The following is a 16,010-nucleotide window of genomic DNA, read 5'->3' as shown; positions in this document are numbered from 1 at the left end:
TTTCTTCATAGAAGTTATTGTATTTGGGTGTGCAGTGAAAGTGCTTTCTGCATACTTCCCATTTGGTATCACAGAATATTAAAAAAAATCCCTTTGAAGGTAAATTTGCCAATATCCAACAGAACAGCATAGTCACTTATATTTGATTCAGTACTTCTACTTCTAGGAAACTTCCCAGAAGATATGCCTCCAACAACACAAAATACATATGTACAAGTTGATTTATTGAATTATTTATAATTGCAAAATTTTGGGAATAACCTTGGTATGATATGTAGAAGAGTGGATGAATAAACTTTGACACATCTACAAAATGGAGTACTACATCGCTATGTAAAAGAATAAAGAAGATGCATTCAAACTGATTTGGAGTGATTTCTAGGATGACTGTTCTTCATATAAGAAAGAAAGAATAACACACACACACACACACACCTGTTTTTTCTGCAAAAAAAAAATTCAGGAAGGATTGATGATATTGATGAACTTAAGGGGGGTGAGTGGGAAGAAGTGGGGGTGGGGGGTGTTGTAGGAGGGACGAGGAGGGCGGGACATCTCCTAGGGTACATTTGTATAGCCTTGACTCTTAGAATTAGCAACATTTTATACACCAACCCCAAAATGTATAAATAATGAAAAATAACCAAGATGTAGGCAGAACAAAATTGGGATACAAATCATGTCAAATGAACCTAACTGTTTACAAGTAGAAAACACAGAAGAGAATGCAGAAGAAAAGAACTGACTTAATTCACTTTGAACAACAACTTTGAACTCCAGAAGACCATAAGAAAAAAAGAGCCACACACAGATACTATTCTCTGGTTGGTCAGGGCATGAGCAACTCTGCAACTACTTTATGTTTATACAAGGATTGAAAAACAAGTAAATAATGAGAGGGCTGGAGTTGTAGCTCATTGGTAGAGTGCTTGCCTGGCATGTGTGAAGCCCTGGGTTCAATTCTCAGCACCACATATAAATAAATAAAATAAAAGATCATTAACAACTAAAAAATATATTTAAAAAAAAAAGTAAATAATGAGAGCCAATCTCCTCACTGTTGGAGAAGAAGCTACGTGTCATGAAAGAATATTAGCGTAAGTCTATGTTGTTGGATTGGATTCAGAGGTAGTGGTATGAACTCATGGTTTTAAACAGATACACAGATGGACATAAAAATAAAAGTAAAAAGAGATGCATGTGGGTATGTGTGGTTTAATTCTAGCTTTGTCCACTGAGACGTTCCCAGCAGCAAGGAGCATACCCAGTTTCTGGGTCTTGGTTTCTCCAATGAAAGCAACCAGAATTCCCTGGGGAAAGGGGTCGATCCAGGACCTGGGCATAGAGAAGACGAAATGAGCTTGGGAATTCACATGGCGCCAGAGAATAAGGAAGTGCTTGAAAAAAGGTAGAGACAGGTGGAGAAGACACAGGCCCCCATCCGATACATTGTGTGATACCTGTTGTCGGAAACAAATATCCCTGAGTCCCTATGGGGGTGAATGAATAATTGAATAATATGTAAGGGAGAAGAGGCAGCTTTTCCTTACAGAATAATTCCATTCCAAGTAATTCAAGAATATAGGCCTCGAATTATGCTTTGTATGGAAAGCAGAGAAATGCTTCCTCCACAAAAATGTGGGTGACTTAATCCCCAGAATCTATAAATATGTTAGCTTACACGAAAAAGGGACTTTACAGATGTGATTAAGCTAAAGACTTTGAGATGAGCTTGAATTTTCCGGGTGAGCCCAAGGCAGTCACAAGGGTCCTTGGAGTTAATGTGGCACATATAGGGAACTCCTTTAAAAAAAAGTAACAGATAATGTAACTAATAAACTGATGGTGGAAGGCAGTGGAATGATGAAAACTAAACAAACAAAAATGTCCACTACTCTTTCACAGGGCAGAAGAGAAGAGAAAAATGAACATAGAACAGGTAGGACAAAATAGAAAGTGGTGTATTTAATCCAAAACATGAAATAAAGTGGAAAAAAAATAAGCTGAAATCTATGGATCTTTTAAGAAATTTCTTTCATAGGCTTATCAATTCTGTGAATGTCTCTGGAAGAATACACCGTGTTTCATTAAGGTTTCAGATCAGAACAAGGCTTCTCTTTCATTATTTTCTTCTATTTGAAAAATTTCGACCATGTAAGGTATCATATTCATGATTTTAAAAATGTTAATTAAAATAAATATTTATAGAGTGAATAAACTGGATATGAAAATATGCAGAACAGACTTATCTCTGGGGTTTAAATTTAGGTATTTCTTCTCCCTTCCCTTCTACCCAATCTCCCCCCTCTCTCTTCCCTTTTCATAACACTGCCTGGAAGGGGAGCACAGTGGCTTACCAAGAGTGTTGCAATGTAAAGAGCACAGGGTACCCCACCTTTGGTCTGGACTGGCCTCCTGGTTCTGGAGCAAAACCTGTCCTACAGTTTCCCAGGACCCCTGAACCCCTGGAACTGGGTGTCAAATCCCAGGACAGCCAAGATGAAACAGGAACTCTGGCCACCGAAGTCAAGGCACCAGGAAGTGTGTCCCAGCTCCCAGGGGCCTGTTCCACTGAAGAGAAAACCCTGAGCCTCTGCTTCACTCGAAGGAGTTAGCAGAGGAATCAACCCAGCAGCCAGTGTCCCAGTTAGGGTCAAGTGTGTGTGTGTGTGTATGATTCCATCTGTTCCTCCTGTTGCTGGTAGTAGCATGGGTGGAATCCACTGTGTGAGGATGATGTTCCTGGAGGATTATTCAGCCACTGTGGAAATGTGCAGTAATAGGTTTGTGCTTGGGCGATGGGAAGTCAGGAGAAGCGAGGGTTTCATAAACAGAGAGTAGGAAACATGGTGTGCTGCCTCCGGAGTGCTCTTTGGCACCTGAGCCCTGGAGACTACGGGCAGGAATCTGCCTCACCGAGGAAGAGCAGAGCGGGCTTCCTCCCAGCCAGCAGAAAACACCCAGTAGGACATGGCTTCCTCCTTAGTGATAGTTTGAAATCCTCCAGGTTTGGTGGGGGTTGATCTCTGGTGATCTGAAAAACCAAACTTAAGTGATATATATAATTTTTCTCCCCTCAACACATTTTTATTGAATGTGTACTATGAACCAAGCACCACAGGCCTTAATTCATCAGTACTTGAAGGAAGAAAGGAAAAGAAATTGTATCAAGGAGGAGGGAGTTTTATAACCTCACCAGTGGGCCCTCTAATAAATCAAGGTAAGTGATTTGGCAGTAAGACACCCAGGAGCCCTAGAATTATCACTTCCTCTTCCATGAGACTCTTTGCTATAACCTGGAACTGGCAGACGTTGACCTATAGCCAAATCTGACTCACGAACAAATCCAGCTCATGGTCAAATCTAGCTTACTATTGTGAATTGAGCTGCTATAAACATTGATGTGGCTGCGTTACTGTAGTATGCTGATTTTAAGTCCTTTGTGTATAAACCGAGGAGTGGGATAACTGGGTCAAAAGGTGGGTCCATACCAAGTTTTCTGGGGATTCTCCATACTGCTTTCCAAAGTCACTTCCCAATTTGCAACTCCACCAGCAACATGTGTCTTTTTTCCCCACATCCACACCAACACCTATTACTGTTTGTGTTCTTAATAATAGACATTCTAATTGGAGTAAGATGAAATCTTAGAGTCATTTTAATTTACATTTCTCTAATTACTAGAGAAGTTGAACACTTTTTCATATATTTGTTAATCACCTACATATCTTCCTCTATAAAGTGTCCTGTTCCTTGGCCCATTTATTGATTGGATTTTTTTGTATTTTTGGTGTAGAGTTTGGTAAGTTCTTTCTAGATGTGGAACCAACCTAGATGCCCTTCAACGGATGAATGGATAAAGAAACTGTGGTATGGATACACAATGAATATTATTCAGCCATAAAGAAAAATAAAAGTATGTCATTTGCAGGTAAATGGATGGAATTGGAACATATCATGCTAAGTGAAATAAGCCAATCCCAAAAAACCAAAGGCCAAATATTTTCCCTGATAAGTGGATGATGATACATAATGAGGGTGGGGGGGTGAGAGAAGAGTTGAGGCACTTTAGACTATGTAGAGAGAAATGAGAGGGCTTGGGGGAGGGTTATGAAAGATGGTGGAATGAGACAGACATCATTACTCTATGTACATGTATGATTACATGAATGGTGTGAATCTACCATAGAAACGAAAAGTTGTAGCCCATTTGTGTACAGTGAATCAAAATGCAGTCTGTAAAAATAAAAAATAAATAAATAAATAAATAAAAAATAAAACACAACATGATGAAAAAAAGAGAAACGTATGAAGTAGTTTATACTGTCAGCCTTGAATAGTGATTCTGGATAACACATGGAATATCTGAGACAATAAATCATATTTTAATGTGAAAAAATCTAGCTTACTGTCTCTCTGTAAATAAAGTTTTATTGAAATGTAGCCAAGCTCATTTGTTTACATATTATCTGTGATTGCTTTCATCCTACAGTGGCAGAGTAGAATAGTTGAACAGCAATTATATGGCTCTCAGCACCTTAAATATTTATTTTCTGTATCTTTATGGAAATATTTTCCTGACTTCTGTTAAGAATTCACATCAGAGCAGGGAAGGTCTAAGGTGCCGTCTGGAGATACCCACAAACTTTTCTTTGTAGGGACTGGTAGGCAGGAGACAAGTAGGGCCACATAGACTTGTGGTCGCTTTCGGATTGAATCTTGGGATATTACAGTGTGCGCTTTCTTGGAGAGTTCAGGCGCTCTGGCTGTACACACAGGCAGAGGAAGCAATTCAGCAAGAAGTAAAGGCAGAGCAGGGTGCTTCCTCTCTGCTTGGCTACCAGATAGTAGCTGGTGTGGAAAAGGGTGGAAAACTGTCATGGATTCATGCCCGTGATGCAGCAGCCAGTCTCCCTGGCCATGAGGAACTACCTACCTGATGGATCATAAAGCAAAATATCCAGTTAAAAAGCAAACAGAAGGGGGTCTATAATGCCAAACTGTTTATGTCAATTAAAAATATATGTATACCAATCACCTGTTGACACCTTGTTATACCACTTACAAACAGAAAGAGGTCCCGGCAGCTCTTCATATCTGTGGGTTCTGCATCTGTGGGTTCAGCTAACTGTTGACTGAAAATATTCAGAAAAGAAGACTGGATTCTGGACAAACAGTGGCTTTGGGAGGAAGAATGATTGATGGGTAAAGAAGACAATGGCGAGTCCTCAGATGGACAGCCGGTGAGAGTGTGCTGAGTTGACTCAGTCTTGGCTGCTAGGTCTTGGACAACAGCGGAACAGATGAAAAGGGAGGAGGGAAGACCAAGAGAACCTGGAGACATAGCTTGATTCCGATAAAGCTCTGAGGGCGAAATGGGTCTGAAACCTGTGACAGCCTACAGGGGCTCAGTTCCCAAAACCCTGTCTTCACGGTGGAGGCGGTGGTGGTGGTGCTGGATAAGGATCAGAATGGGAGACTCTAAGCCAAATGGACTTTAATCCAGGGCTAGGTAGGATGTGAGGGGGTAGTTGAGGTTGAAGTCTTGGTTGGGATCCATGGTCCAGTCAAGGACGTATTCCTGTGGCGATGGTGTGGGCCAGGGAGGGCTTCAGTTCCTTGGACACCTCGTGCGTAATGGGTCTTAAACTTGGTCTATTCCTGGAGTGGACTCTGAATACTGACTAGCCCAAGAACTGAGCAGAAGCCTTGGACAACAGGGGGTTAAAGGGTTTCAGAGGCAAATGCTGGATTCTTGAGTAAATATCCTCACCCTTCTGTTCTTAATTTCTACAACTTAGGATAATAATATCTGATCTGGTTCCCTGGGGGTTGTTTTGATGCTCAAATGATATGGCAGGTATGAGAGAACTCTAGATGTATAAATTACCCTAGTTATTAATATGTTAATATTTTAAGCAATTTCTTATAAAACAAGTTCTTCTGATCTGCCCTCTCAGCCCAATTTAAAGGATAAAAAGAGAAGAAGTTGGTAAAACTCCAAAAGTTTGACTCTGAAAGTCTTGAGAGAAAACATAACTTTTATTCAAAAGGAACATGTTGTATTAAATGTAATTTCATCCTTAAATCTAAAAAATTAAATCATTTGAATGTGGTGGTGGACGCCCATAATCCCAGCTAGTCAAGGATCCAAGTTTGAGGCCAGCCTCCGCAGCTTCGTGAAACCCTGTCTAAAAACACAAAACAAAATAAAAGGGGCTGGGAATGCAGCTTGGTGGTGGAGTGCTTGCCCAGCACACGCAAGGTAAGGCCTTGGGTCAATCACTGGCGCGCACGCGCGCGCACACACACACACACACACACACACACACACACACACACACACACACACACACAAAATCAGTCCTTTTTCCATGGTTTCCAAGCATTTCCAAGGTCCATCTCAGGACTGCCTAATTTATAGTTAACTTCTATTGGGCTGTCCTAGCTGCTGACATGGGAATTTTACCCAGCTGCAATCTATCAGCCTTGAAAAAAAAAAGAAAAATGGCAACATTTTAAAGTTCACAAGTTGGTGGACTTTTCATATCAAGAAAGAAATGGAAAGTGCACTGTGAGAATTGCTCTTGCTCACCCAACAGAGACTGTATTTTAAAAAATACCATAAATATGCTAGTATAATTTCTCTTAGCAAATATTTTAGCTGCATTTCTAAAACAACCTTTTTCTTATTTAAGAGATCAGTTGGGAATTATAGTAGGGTCTACCAAGAAAGTAAAACTCACCTTGGTGTACATGCACACCCACCCACACACACACCTGTATATAATATATTTATATATGTATATTGTATGGCATAGTAAAATATGTGAATATTATGTACATTATATTCTGGTATATTGTATACATTATATTCTTTCTTTTGAACTTCAGGTTTGACCTACACAGTTGTATGTTCTGCTATTTTTAAAAGATAGCATTATTACTGAGCAGGAGAGTGCATTCCTGTAGTCCCAGCTACTCCAGGGACTAATGCAGGAGGATTGTTTGAGGCCAGGAGTTTGAGGTCAGGCAATATTAGTGAGACCCTGTTTCAATAATATAAAATATCGTATTACCTCCCTAGCACCTTTTCATGTTAATAAATTTTCCTCAATAATGTGCTTTTAAAGTATCAAACAATATTCCATCATATGAATGTACCAAAGTTTATTTGACCTTTTCTGTATTTAGTTTACTTGTAATAGTTACTATTATAAGTGACACTTTCATGAATATTCTTTTACATAAATTTTAATAACATTGCTAATTGTTTCCCAGGATAGATTCATGAAATTGGAATTACTTGGACGTAGAAGGTCAACACTTTTAAGTCTCTTGATCTCTAGTTCTAAACTGTTTTTCAGAACCATTGTAATATTACACTCCAGTCAGTAGCTCAAGAGAGTATATGTCTTACCACACCCTCTCAGGATTGAGTTTCACCTTAAAATAACAAAAATCCTGGGCAATTTGAAAAGTGTAGTAGACAAATTGTTTTGTTCTCTTTGGCATCCTTTTGGGGATCAGTCTTTCCTCCAGTCCCTAATAATTCAGATCAGACCCTAGAAGCATAACCAGCACATGGTGATGAAAGGTGTTCACGTGACAACACCACATAAATAAATAAATAAATTTCCCAAGAAATTTATTCCCAGGCCCTCTACCACTGGGCTTCATCCCCAGCCCTTTTTATTTTTTATTTTGAGACAGATTCTTGCTAAATTTCCCAGTTTGACCTCAAGTGTGTCACCTGCCTGCCTCAGCCTCCTGAGTAGCTGGGATTATAGGCATATGCCACTGTGCCAGGCAATGCCACATATTTTATTGCTTAAATTGCCTTTGCAATACAATGAAGGGAAGCTCCTATAAGCCACTGATTCTAGAAAATGTCCTATACAAACAGCACCTTGCACGTGTATTACTAGCCAAGAGGGATCCAGGCTTCCCTGGATCGGACTTCCCTTGTGATGAAAAGTTCCTCAAAGTACGTTTTCTTTTTCGATTTTTGGCTCCACACACTCATTTACAACCCAGTGGGCGACAGGTGTGGAGGGAAAGCATGTAGAAAACAAAGGTGGGGCAGCCAGTATGAGGAAGCAGGGGATGTGCGGGCGACACCTGTGACTCCACCCGCAGCGGAGTGGAGGGCGGCGCTTCTTGGGGTCGCGCTGCAATTTTCTTTTAAATAAAAGCAGTCCTGACATAAAAGACAATTTGCCTTTTCACTGTCCAGCCTTGAAGAGACCGGCAGGAATAACTAGGGGAAAGACCCAGATCACATTTTGGAGAACGGGATGCACAAAACCCTGCACTTGAGTTTCGGGTTCACAAAACCCCTAGAGAGAGCTGGTACCTCTCACTGGATGAGGGTGGGCACCGAGGAGGCACCTGAAATTTTCCTGTCTGTGGTCTGCTCTGTTCTAAGGCCCATCAGCAGTACAGCCAAATAGTATTTTTTCCTTTTTGTTAGCGAGTACAGGAATTAAATACCCAATATGGTTGTTTTACTAAAGAGTTACGATGTTTAGGGGGAAAAAACACACTTCAGTTTGGAGGCGAGTGCTTAAATCTCTCCCAGCCATCCTGGGAAAGAGCGTATTCATAACTCAGGGCTCGATGGCCTCCCTTTGGCAGCTCCTAGAAATGTTTGCCTCGAGTCTGGATGGAAACCGCCAGTCTCTGTAGGGTTTTCCTGGCGAACTTCACAGAACAGTTGCTCTGAGTCACCGCTGGGAATGGGTGCGAAAGGGGAAAGGAAAGGCACAAACTGATGATTACAGGCTAAGAGAAGTACTCCCAATTAACTTCTTGCTTAACGAAAATAAAACGCATGCCCTCCCTTAACCCCGCCATGATGAGATGAGCTGTCCCAGTAGTTTAGCTATTGTCGCTCACGCACACCCCTGTGTACAGCATTTTAAGATGCCGCAGCTGGGACTCTGCGAAGCACCTTTCTGCTCTGCCAGAGGGAGCCCTTATTAGGCTCTCCTGTGGGGGGCGCTATGGGGAGCCTGCGATGCCCAGGTGGCAGGAGGGACCGACTTGCTCCTTCCTACTTCCTGCTGATTTAACTCTTGTGAGTTCTCCCAGCCTGTGATGCATCTTCAAAGCTGCTTTCTGCAACTACCACCTCTGTGAAACTATAGAATTCCCTCATTGTTCTTTCAAATTCTTAAATAGCTCCCTAATTAGTTAACGATTCTTCATATTAAATTTGTTCTTTACAGATAGTTGACTGAACCTTAACTGATCCATAAGTCTACGAAGGTCTTTGTACGCATTGTCAGAAAAGTGGCCCAGAAAGGTGCGCGCGACTTTCTTTTTTATAGGGTGTTCCGGCTTGTCTATTGGTCGCTAGATATTATCTTGTCCCCAGTGGGCACATGGAGATGAAAACACATCATCACTGCCCTCATGGGTACCATTAGTAGCTGATGAAAGGAGATGGGGGCTTGGTGTAAAGATAGAATGTGTAAACTTTCTTTGATGGTGGAGTGTTGAGGGAGTGCTTATCGGAGGAAATGGCAGAGTGGAAAGTCTTAAAAGGATGTGTGAGTTTCCCAGGTGGACATAGAAAAGGGGCACGGCAGACAGACAGAACTGTGTGACCAAAGCTTGTGGGACCAAATGCATCTGGGAACCCACATGGTTCTACGGCGGAAGTCCTGGGGAGCTCAGTGCTGGGAGTGGGCAAGGCTTAGCACCAGCTCCTTCTTCATCGTCCTTTAACAGTCCTCTCTTTTCTCTCCAGGTACTGCTCCTCCTCTGCCCCCAGTCCCCGGGTAGCACCCTTCTCAGCCTTCGGTGGGTTCTGGCATCAGCCACACACGCGACTCCTGTTTATTCCTAGTATCTTCAACTTACTTCTCCACCATAATTTCCATAAAAATATTGTCTATTTACTATTCTGCACATCTCATTTTACCTTCCATTAGGCCTCTGCCACTGTTCTCACCCATTTTGCAAAGAACGTTCTGGCTCATCACCTTGACTTGTTAGCTTTCTGAAACTTTTGGGTAGCCAAAAATCCAGAGTTCAGCATTATGCTAAGTTCTGCTTTCTGCACTTGCACAAGGACAAGTGCTTATTAGTATTCAACAATGATTCATTCTTGGTTTTCTTCCTAATGTTTTACTCTGATCAAGAGGACAGAAGAAGGGGGTCCTATGACTGGGGCATCCATTAGACATGACTATCATCTTCTGGTTCCTGGAATCTCCCAGGGTCAAGTGCCTTTCACTTGGATACCAGATTTGTCAAGAGACTAATGTGGTCTTCCTGTCCAAAGCACTTTTTAGATTCTACCACAATGACATGGATGCTTCATCATTTTAGACACAGGAAACCACATGCCTTGGCTTTGGAATTGCAAAACAAACACATCTAGGCCAGATGTTCTGTCTGCCAAGGTATAATCACGTAAGAATATTCTGTGGGGTTAGGGGAGAGTAAGAAGAGAAGTGATAAAGTGGTAGAGAAGAGAAGAGAAGAGACAGAAGTCATGGTGATCTTAGGGAGAAATGTTTAGGGTTCTAATGCAAACTGACCCATTGCTTCATAAAAATCCTTGGAATAATAAATAGGACAGGGAGGTGTTGACTGTTGGGGACTACATAGGAGTGGGATATGGGTAGCAGTGTCTGCTGGTGTGACGGTTCAGCAGATCCCAGCACTGCCACCTCGTTTGGCTCACCATGGACAGGGAAAGCCTCTGGTGGCGGATGCTTATGTGACCACAGCTACGTCTGTGTGCTGGAAAGTGCTACTCCTCAGGAACTTGGGTTTCATAGCTCAGCTGTATCTCATTGTGATTTTATTTCAACAAATGTTCGTATCACAACCATGATCAAAAGTTAGTTAGAAATTAAGGATTTTTCTTAGTTTGGTCCCCAAAGCACTGTAATAATGAAGTTTTTAAAAAGTGGATTTTGAGAAGGCCATGACTGATGGGCCCCGTGGAGAAGAGGAGTTCAGGAGTGACCAGGCTGCTCCCAGCCTGGGCCTGAGTGCCAGTCAGCTCTGAGGCCCAGGGCCTGCCTCCTTCTCCTCCTCCACTGCACTCTAGGGCCTGCCCCAGCTCTGCTTTCCTCCTTCCTTTTCTTTTCCTATCTTTCTGTAAATAGGTAACTCTGAGAACCTCAGATATCACTTGGTCTGCCGGGCTTGTATGTTCTAAGTACAAAGACTTTGAGCCCAAATGGATATCATGCTTTTCCCCATCTTTCTTTTTCTTCCATCTCCTCCCCACCCCATTCTCCACTCCTCCCTTTTCCCAGGACCACCACCCACAAAGCCCTCAGCAGACAAGCACAAGGGGACTCAAGAGGCTACCTGACTGGGGGACTGTCCACGGCAGTCTCATCCCAGATTCAGCCAGTCACAGGCTCCGCTGTATCTACCATCTCTGACTTGCCTTGGCTTCAGTCTTACCCATGAAATCAATTACCTCGTGACAAACCGGGCATGACCCACACAAGAATCAGCGTAGGGAACTCATTCCTTTCACAGCAAGCCTGAAGAAGGCCTTCTGGAATCTCTCAAAACTGCCTTGCTGAGGCCTGGCCTCTTTTCCCTGGGGAGTTGTTGACACAAGAATTTTTCAATTACTTTGTAAGGGCTGCAGCCCAGTGTGGTCCACTGGGAAGGTGAAACTCTTAGTTTTGAATTTCAAATTAATATTCCTTCACACCTTCTAGAGGCCTCCTCTGGGAAGCTCCATCTCGTTCCGGTTAGTGTGCAGCTGGCCTCGCAGTATGAACACTGCCCGGAAATGTTGTGATCCCAGAACTGACTTTGGTGGAGCCTAGTGATGAGCTGCATAATTTAAAGTGCTGAATTATTCAGGATGCTTCCCTTACTCACCTGTGGAAGTAACTGAGGAGGCCACTGGGAGCCATTACAAGGAAGCGAAGCAACCAGGGAGGCTGGGTGTGTTTTCCTTAAGCCTCCCTACTTCTGGAGACTCTCTGGCCATGTGTAATTAAACTCCTTGCCCAGCCTACCTCCCCTGTAGGAGAGATTCACTGGTCAGTTTTGGTTTAATGAATCTTTTTTACATGAACTTCATTAAACTTCAGATTCCTCAGGCTGGATAGCAAATGGGGAATGAGCATCACCTACTCAGAAGGAACTGAGGCTACACAGTGAGCAATAAAGCCATTGGCCCGCTCCATACTTTTCTTTGAGGTCTCTGTGGCTTTCATGCAAGACTTCTCTGTGTCTAATGCTAGCCAACAGAGCGTGGGGATGCAGGAACCTGGGGATTCAGGGTGGGGTGTGTGTGTGAAGGTCAATGGAGGGCCTACAGGGTGGGAAAAGTTGGCATGTCCTGACTTCTCTTTTATTGCAACCCCAAGACCAGTGAAGGACTTCATAAGGGGCCATTGTTAGACCTGCCCCTAGGTCCCTCAGCTTCTCAGGATTTCTTGCCTTTGTCTACAGGTAACAGATCCAAAGGCACAGAGCAGCACTGTTAGGTGTGGTCTGAATGTCAGGCTGACTCCTGTGAGCATCCCCATCTTTGCAGGGTGAGGGCTGGAGGATCTTATCCTGGCCCCGAAGCTGCTGTCCAATGGCCAGTGGTGCTTGCTAGAGGCACCGAGATTCACAACTGGAAACTATGTAGCAAGTCATTTTGTAGCAAGTCCATTTATAATGGAGTTTGCTGATTGTTTACTTAAAAAATAAAAATTCTATATTGTTATGATTTGTATATTTACTGTCCCTCAGAGTCCCATACATTAGAGACTTAGTCACCGGCTATTCTATTGGGAGAATTGGGAGGCACCTTAGAAAAGGGCCTGATGGAAGGAAATTAGGACATTAGGGTTGTGCTCTTGAAAGGGAGATTGGGACCCTGGCTCTTCCCCTGCCTTCCCAGCCACCATGTGGTGAGTCCCTTCCATGTGGGATCTACCACAGGCTCCCTGCCATGATGCTCTGCCTTATAAAATGATAGGACCAAGTGACCATGGACTGAGACCTCTAAAACTGAGAACCAAAATAAACATTTTTTTTCTTTTATGTTGATTTTCTCAGGCATTTTGTCACAGTGACGGAAAGCTGACTAATATGCATATTATCCCTAGAATATTGTCTGTGACACTTACCTGCATTTGACTATGTTTTCCTGCATAGTAAAAAGAGTGGCTGAGTTATAACTACCACACTTGGTATATGAGGTATGTATCACCCTTGAATAACGAGGTCTACTGATCCAAGGAAGGATTTCACCATTTACCATATAGGATGCTGAAAAGGAGAACAACAGCAATAACAAAAGATGTAACCAGATGGGCAAAGGCTGAAAATGGTAATGGAATTCTATCTCTTACACCAATTCTGATTGATAGAGGCTGCCTGTGAAGAGGCTTTCCAGGGCTGTGTCTGGGTTTAAGGAGCAAGAGTGCCATAATCCATTAGTGATGCCTACCATGGGGAAGGGTGGGGAAGGCCCACAGTGTTTGCCTTTGATAGACTATAGAGTGGAATTCTGCCTGAAATGCTCTTTTGAGAGTCATTCCAAGGCTGGGTCTGGACTTAGTAAATAAGAAAATCAAGTAGGTGTGGTGGTGGTCACCCTCATGGTTTTGACATATTCAAACTCTACATGGAATTTCATGACCGAATCTATTTTTACTTGCTCTAGTCCCTTTTCTTAAACCTCTGCTCCAGGAAGAGGTCATAGTAGGGAGGTTTGTAAGTGTCCATTTCTATTCCAACACCCAGAAAGAAGCATTTCCAAGCACTTATACCCCCTCTGCACAATGGCAAGTGTGACACGTTCCCCCCAGGCCACTGGACAAGTCCTTGGTATTTCTTTTTCTATCCACCTCCCTCAACCTCTTGTGGGCATGAGATATTACCTCTGTTAGGGTTAAAACTTGGGGACAGGCATGTTTCCCACTGAATTCCCCCAAACCTCCTATTTCAGTGTAATCCTGAGGAGATTTCAGTAGTGGAACTGATGACATCTGTAGCCGACTTGAAGAAGACATTTTGGTTTTTATTTATATCTCACACAAATTATATGTTCCTACTTTAGCTCTAGACTTTTTTTTTTGCTAAATGCCCAGAGAGAGAAGCAAAAGGACAGGGAGTGATAGATTGCTTCAGATATTCAAGAACCTCCAAGTCCCTCACTAGATGAAAAGCAAATTAAGGATCCTTGACAGGTTAAAATCAAGTGTTTGGGGTTTCTCCACTGGAGCAAATGAATTTCCAGTTTAATAACTTTCTTAGAATCCCCGCTGCTACTCTGTACTGTGATCCTTTCAACTACATATGCTTATTCCCAGTATGTATCTTGAGTTTTAAATATGACAGTGGCTTTTAATTAAATCCTTGTTTATCATATTGTTAATGGGCTAAGACTAATGACCAAAGGAAAAGAGGCTTTCCGTGATTTTTCTCACCCATTATATGATGCTTGAGGAAAATAATAAAGTGATTTACTCAAGGGTAAGTTTGTATAAATGGCATTTCCCCTATTTGTTCTCCTACATGAGTTCTGGAATGGTTTGGAACAGCCAGCCATTCTGCCTGGGTACATCAAGAAATTACTATAAATCTATCTGCAGGAGCTTAGAGATCCAACATCTCCCTTTAGCCAAGAGCTGCTGAGAGGTCTGGGCACCATGCCATCTGCAATGTGATCCTTGAAATTTGAGATGACAAATCTTCAGGGTCACCTTTCTCTCTTTTCTCTTTTTCAAGCACGGAAACAAAATTCAAGTGTTGACTCGGGAACTTTGAGCACAGCCTGCTGAACGCACACCAGCTGGCCTGATGTGCCCGGCCTTGTTTCTGGCGTGCGCCTGTCTCCTAATTCTTCTTCCGGCCCAGATTTCTAAACAGTGAATTGGATTTGAAAGTCGAGGGGCGGAGTGTTCTTCTCTGCAGTTATGACAAGTGACCTTGGGACCCTCAAACAATGTCTTTCGTTTTTTTCTTCATCTATAAAACAGGAATAATCATACTATTCTCTGAGCTACCGAAATAGAGTGGTTTTATAATCAGGTGTGGAAGTGAATGTTTCTAATGAAGAGAAGAAACCATGCGCCTCTGACTGTTGGAAAATGTTCTCGGGCCTATTCCCCTGCGGCCAGGAAAATGTTCTCGGAAAACTCCCTGCGGCCAGGTGATGGAGGGTTGGGATGCTCATCATCACTACCACGGGGTTCACAGAAAACTCCAGGGCACTGTAGGGGGACCACAGACGTTGAGCTCCCAAAGTGACCATCATGGCAGTAGGAACGTTTCCAGTTCTCCTTACCTGATCAAGTCAGCAATCTCAAATTTTACCACTGGTCACCTAGGGGGGCACTGAGATAAGATTCTGCCCTGAGGATTTTGAAGCCTCTAGATTGAGAGGTCCTAAGTAGTTGGTCCTAGGGCTTCTGTAGAAAGAAGAGATTCTGTGAATTGAGATGGAAAAACAGAGTATTTATTTTCACTAGCCTTTAACTGAAATTGAGTATTTTCTTCAATTATAAATGTGAGCAACAAACCACAATAGTATTAGTAGAACGTGTGTCTTTCTCACTGTAAGAAATTAAAGATATTTTCACATGACATTACTATTGCTGCACATTCCTTGAAATATCATTCACTCTGATCACTGCTTTGAAATTGCAAAAATTATTAGACCAGCTACTGGATCTGGTTGAGTTAATAAAGAAGCACATGTATAACACTATATCACACATTTTATTAAAAACATTTTTCTACTTCAATATAATTGGTTTCCTTTGAAATCTTATGTATTTGACTTTGTGTATTTAAAAACTATTCTGTAAGGGTACAGAGTCTATTCACACGAAGGTTAAGCCTGCCTGTCCCCATCTGTCTGCTGCCTCCCATGGTGAGTAAGGGGCAGAGCCCAGGACTCTCAGGCACAAGCCTGGGTCTGAGCCCTGATTTCAACTGTCTAGGTAGCAGGGGTGGGATTGGGGTGTGGGGGTGGGAGGTGGCACTTAGCTCCTCAGAGCTTCCATTTCCCTCATCTA

The sequence above is a fragment of the Sciurus vulgaris genome, assembly GCF_902686455.1.
Source record: "Sciurus vulgaris genome assembly, chromosome: 2".
NCBI lineage: Eukaryota > Metazoa > Chordata > Mammalia > Rodentia > Sciuridae > Sciurus > Sciurus vulgaris.
This window is presented reverse-complemented; position numbering follows the sequence as displayed.